Below are 6000 nucleotides of genomic sequence, written 5' to 3'. Positions count from 1 at the left end.
AATGTGGTCAAACTTCCATTCTGGAATGGCAAGAGGTTGGAGGAGACCAGCTGGCCTTTGGTGTTCTGCCTTCACTCTTCTACAGACATCACATTCATTTACGAATTGAGCGATCTCGCGCTTCATTCGAGTCCACCAATAAGCTTGCCTGAGGTCCTGATACATCTTCGTGCTCCCAGGGTGGATGGAGAGGAGAGAATTGTGAGCCTCGTTCATGATCACTTTACGAAGTTCACCTTTGGGCACAACAATACGATCCTCGAAGAAAAGAGTGTCCTTGTCATTAAGGCGGTAGCACTTGTACCTGGACTGACTCTTGGCAATCCCAATCTTCACCTTTTTCACCATAGCATCAAGAAGCTGGGCTTGGCGAATCTGGTCTTCTAAGGTAGGAGAGACTTAAAGGTTGGCGAGGAAACCTTGAGGGACAACTTGCAGATTAAGTTTGCGGAAAGCTTCACAAAGCTCGGGTTGATAAGGCTTGAGAATCAGACTATTGCAGTAGGCCTTTCTGCTCAAAGCGTCAACAATCACATTGGCCTTGCCTGGAGTATACTCAATACTCGGATTATACTCTTGAATCATTTCGACCCATCGAGTTTGCCTTAGGTTGAGATTAGGCTGAGTGAAGATGTACTTAAGACTCTTGTGATCAGTGAAAATGTCCACTTTTCTTCCCAATAAAAGATGTCTCCAAGTCAAAAGAGCATGCACAACTGCCGCCAACTCGAGATCATGAGTGGGGTAGTTCTTCTCATTAGGCTTCAACTGGCGAGATGTATAAGCAACAACTTTCTTCTCTTGCATCAAAACTGCGCCAAGACCTTGGAGAGAGGCATCACAAAAGACCTCGTACGGCTTGGATTCATTAGGCGGAGTCAGAACTGGAGCAGTGATCAACTTCTCTTTCAAAGTGTTGAAAGCAATATCACACTCTGGAGACCAAACATACTTGACGTGCTTCTGAAGAAGATTTGAGAGAGGCTTCGCGATCTTGGAAAAGTTTTGAACGAATCTTCGACAATAGCTAGCGAGACCGAGAAAACTGCGGAGTTGCTTCACATTCTGAGGAGGTTCCCAATTCACAATTGCAGAAACCTTCTCGGGATTCACGGAAATGCCCTTGGCAGAGATGATATGACCAAGATAAAGAACCTCATCGAGCCAAAATTCACACTTGGAGAACTTGGCATAGAACTGATGTTCTCTGAGCTTATCGAGAACCAAACGCAAGTGCTTGGCATGATCTTCCTTATTCTTGGAGAAAACCAGAATGTCATCGAGATAGACCAAAACAAAGTCATTGGTGTAGGCGTTGAAGATGAAGTTCATCATGCGAGAGAACGTCGGAGGAGTGTTGGCGAGGCCAAAAGACATGACAGTGTATTCATATGAACCAAAGCTTGTTCTGAATGTTGTCTTGGGAATATCTTCTTCACGAATGCGAATCTGGTGATAACCCATACGGAGATCAAGCTTGGAGAATACTTGGGCACCTTTGAGTTGTTCGAACAGCTCATTGATGTTGGGAAGTGGGTATTTGTTCTTGATGGTCTTCTTGTTCACTGGACGGTAATCAACACAAAGTCGGTCCGTTCCATCCTTCTTCTTCACAAAAAGAACACCACAACCCCACGGAGAAGTACTAGGCCGGATGAGACCCATTCTTTCTTGCTCATCGAGTTGCTTCTTCAGCTCCTTCAACTCTTCAGGTCCGAGCTTGTAAGGACGTTTGCACACAGGTTCTGTGCCAGGCTCAAGTTCAATAACGAATTCAACTGGCCGGTGCGGAGGCATTCCTGGGAGCTCTTCTGGAAAGACGTCTTGATATTCGCAAACGACTGGAATTTGCGAGATAGCATCCAGTTCACCCTTCTCATTGAGAGAAAACAGACGGATGGTATTATCCCGAGCGGCAAAGACAATTACTTCCTCAAACGAATGAGTCAATTGAATCTGCTTGGCTGCACAATCAAGCTGAGCCTTGTGCTTAGAAAGCCAATCCATTCCGAGAATAAGATCAATATCCGAGTTGCCAAGAACCATTGGAGAAGAAAGGAACTTGTAGTCGCCCAATGTGATAGAAACATCCGGAACTATTGAAGTAGCCCTCATAGACTTAGCCGGAGAAACCACTCCCATAGGTTTACCCAACATTTGTGAAACGAAGTCATGCTTGGAAACAAATGATCTTGACATGAAAAAATGCGATGCACCAGAGTCAAAAAGAACTTTTGCTGGAAAAGAGTTAACCGGAAAGTTACCCATGATCACATCTGATGAGTCCTCTGCCTGAGCTGCATTCATCAAATTCACCTTGGCATGCTTGTGGTTATGCTTGACCACAGCTGTACTTGCCGATCTGACAGGAGGAGGAGGAGGAAGACGCCTCTGGTTGAAACACTTGTTGGCATAGTGACCCTTCTGTTGGCACTTGTTGCACGTGACCTCTGAAAGCGGACAGTGATACGGAGCACTCGATCTTGGAGCTTGAGACGAAGTCTTGTTCTGAAAGCCTGGGTTGGGTGGGTGGGAAGAACCACTGCCACCTTTGCTCTTCTGCTGATATGGCCGACGGAACGGAGGAGGAGGAAGCCAAAACTTCTGCTGCTTGGCCACTTGAGTAGAGGAAGAAGGAGTAACATCTCTGGATCGCTTCCTGGAAGCATCACACATCAACTGAGCAGCCTCTTGCTTCAGTGCCATGTTGTAGAACTCATCGTATCTCAAGGGCTCAAAGAGAACAAGAGCGAGCTGAATATCTTCTCTGAGACCACCCCTGAACTGATATATCATGCTCTTCTCATCAGGCACGTCCTGCTTGGCAAAGCGGGCAAGCTTCTGGAACAATTTGTTGTAGTCATAGACAGACAAAGAACCTTGCTTCAGATTGCGGAATTCCTCACGCTTGCTTTCAACCACGCTCTGCGGAATGTGATGAGCTCGGAAATCTTGACGGAAATCATCCCAAGTGATAACACGTCCACCTCTGGAATCCTTGTATTGCTGGAACCATTCTGCTGCCTGATCTTTGAGTTGGAAGGAAGCGAACTTGACAAAGTCCTCAGGCCTGACATTACTGCACTCGAAATGCTTACACAGATCCACAAGCCAATCGTCAGCATCGGTTGCCTCAACACAATTGCTGAAAGCCTTTGGCCCGTTAGCAAGGAACTGGTTGAGTGTAGCAAAGTGACTCTGATTGCTGCCTTGATTCCCTTGACTGCCTTGATTGCGCTCTTGAAGAATTTGCATGATCAGCTGAGTGTTTGCATTGGTTGCGGCCATCACAGCTTGCCATGCCTCTGGAGGAGGTGGAGGCGGTGGCGGATCAGGATTCGGAGTCGTGCGCGTTGGAGGAGCCATCCTGAAGAGGTTGACCACCATTAGCACATTGATAGATAAATATTGAAGCTGAATCCAATGGAATGAAAATTGCAACATATAGTCTTCACATCCGAACAAAATGAACGAATGCATTCCTCTTCAAATGGTCACATATCCATAAATTGAGAAGCCACGTAGAATTAAGGTAGAGAAATAAATCAACAAGGTACGGATCAAGAACGAATAATCGGTAAGAAATCCCAATCTCAAACCAATATCCGTGGAAGAAGAACTAGAGCTACTAGAATTCCCACCTATGGAACTCCCGAACCTTTCCGGTTATGCAATCAGGTGTTGGGGATATAGGGGAAGCATAATATCTCACCCAAACTAGCAAATCCTACATCCAGCTGTACCCATACTTCAACACATAACCAAGAAAACTTCAGAAACCATCTACCTCAACCTTCGAAAAGCATCCGTTATACAAGTTATGGTGATACTCCCGAACTCACGCCCCAGTACTGGGTGGCGTCGAGGTTATCTCACCAACGAACTGCATAAAAGAGATTTTCGATGTCGGCGAACATATCTCAAGTATTCCAGAATTGCAACGATAAAATTATGATGACAACACCTCAGAGCTCAACTCCCCGGGACACTTCCACTAAACCCCTGACAGGAGGCACCAAGACAGTATTCTCATCATAAGCCATCGGAACAAATCCAAGATACTCGCGTGATCCTAAAAAAATAATTTAGTGAAATTTGAGAAGAGAAGAGTCAAAACTCTACGTCAGGATGCCTTACCAGAGCAATGAGGAGACTGGGAAGTAAAAGAATTCCTAAGCTCTCCGATATATAATTCCTAAGTGACTCAAAACATTTTTCTAGACACAACTCGGCTGCTAAAAATCGATCAAGCAATGGGGCTCCTAAGGTCGGGGAAGGCTCTGATACCCAACTTGTAACGCCCTCGATGCGGCTATAGCTCCCACGTGTCGAGGCACGACTTAGAGACATAACCGCATTGAAAGCAATGTCGCAAGTCAGGCAATCATTACAACATCCCATGTAATATATAATAAAAGGGGAAGAACATAGTTGGCTTACACTCGCCACGTCACATCAGAGTACATAAATAACATCCATCAAATAGACACTCATGGCCCGACTACGGCGCCAAAATGGAAAAGAACCCAACATGCGACAAGGCCCTGAATCGAACCCCAACTAGGCACCACTACTGATCATCGGGAAAGGAAACATAATAGCGCTGAGAGTCCTCGTCGAACTCCCACTTGAGCTCGTACTCGTCACCTGGAGCGAAATCACCTGGACCTGCATCTGGAGTTATAGTATCTGTGAGCCACAGGGACTCAGCAATCTCGCACCCTCGCGATCAAGACTATTTAAGCTTATAGGAATGGATAAGGCAAATATAAGTGGAGCTGCAGCAAGCGACTAGCATATGTGGTGGTTATCTTATACGTAAAAGAGAGCGAGAAGAGGAGGCAAAGCACGAGCGAGAATCTAGAGGAACAACCTGCGCAAACATAACTCCAACACCGTGTCCACTTCCCGGACTCCGCCGAGAAGAGGCCATCACGGTAACACACATAGTTGATTCATTTTAATTAATTAAGGTTTAAGTTATCTACAACCGGACATTAACAAATTCCCATCTGCCCATAACCGCGGGCACGGCTTTCGAAAGTTCAATCCCTGCAGGGGAGTCCCAACTTAGCCCATGACAAGCTCTCACGGTCAACGAAGGAATAGACCTCCACCCGAGACACACCGATCAGACTCGGTAACCCGGTACAACAAGACAATTCGACAGGTTAAAACAAGACCAGCAACACCACCCGCTGTGCCGACAAATCCCGATAGGAGCTGCACATATCTCGTTCTCAGGGCACACCGGATAAGCTAAGCGTACGGGAGCCAACGTAACCCAAGTTGCCGAGGGACGGCCCCGCACGGTGCTCTAGTTTGGACCAACACTCAGAGGAGCACTGGCCCGAGGGGGGGTAAAATAAGATGACCCTTGAGTGTGCAGAACCCAAGGGAAAGAAAAGGCTAGGTGGCAAATGGTAAAACCAAGGTTGGGCATTGCTGGAAAAGCTTTAATCAAGGCGAAATATCAAGGGGTTCCCATTATAACCCAACTGCGTAAGGAACGCAAAAATCCGGGAACATAACACCGATATGACGGAAACTAGGGCGGTAAGAGTGGAACAAAACACTAGACAAGAGGCCGAGCCTTCCACCCTTTACCAGATATATAGATGCATTAAGATAACATAGCAATATAATGATATCCCAACAAGTAAATAAATGTTCCAACAAGGGACGGCCTCCAAACTTCACCTGCAACTAGCAACGCTATAAGAGGGGCTGAGCAAAGCGGTAACATAGCCAATCAACGGTTTGCTAGGACAAGGTGGGTTAGAGGTTGACATGGCAATTAGGAGGCTGACAAGCAAAAGGTAGGCATCGTAGCATTGGCATAGCAAGAGCGAGCAAACTAGCATAGCAAAGATAGTAGTGATTTCGAGGGTATGATCATCTTGCCTGCACAGTTGTCAGAGTTGACTGGATCCTCACAAGCAAACTCAACGGGATCCTCGGTAGCGAACTCGTCTCCCGGCTCTACCCAACAAGACAAAC

The sequence above is a fragment of the Triticum urartu genome, chromosome 2A, assembly GCF_056163025.1.
Source record: "Triticum urartu cultivar PI428250 chromosome 2A, HENAU_Tu73, whole genome shotgun sequence".
NCBI lineage: Eukaryota > Viridiplantae > Streptophyta > Magnoliopsida > Poales > Poaceae > Triticum > Triticum urartu.
The sequence above is the reverse complement of the archived record's forward strand: the minus strand, read 5'-3'. Positions refer to the sequence as shown.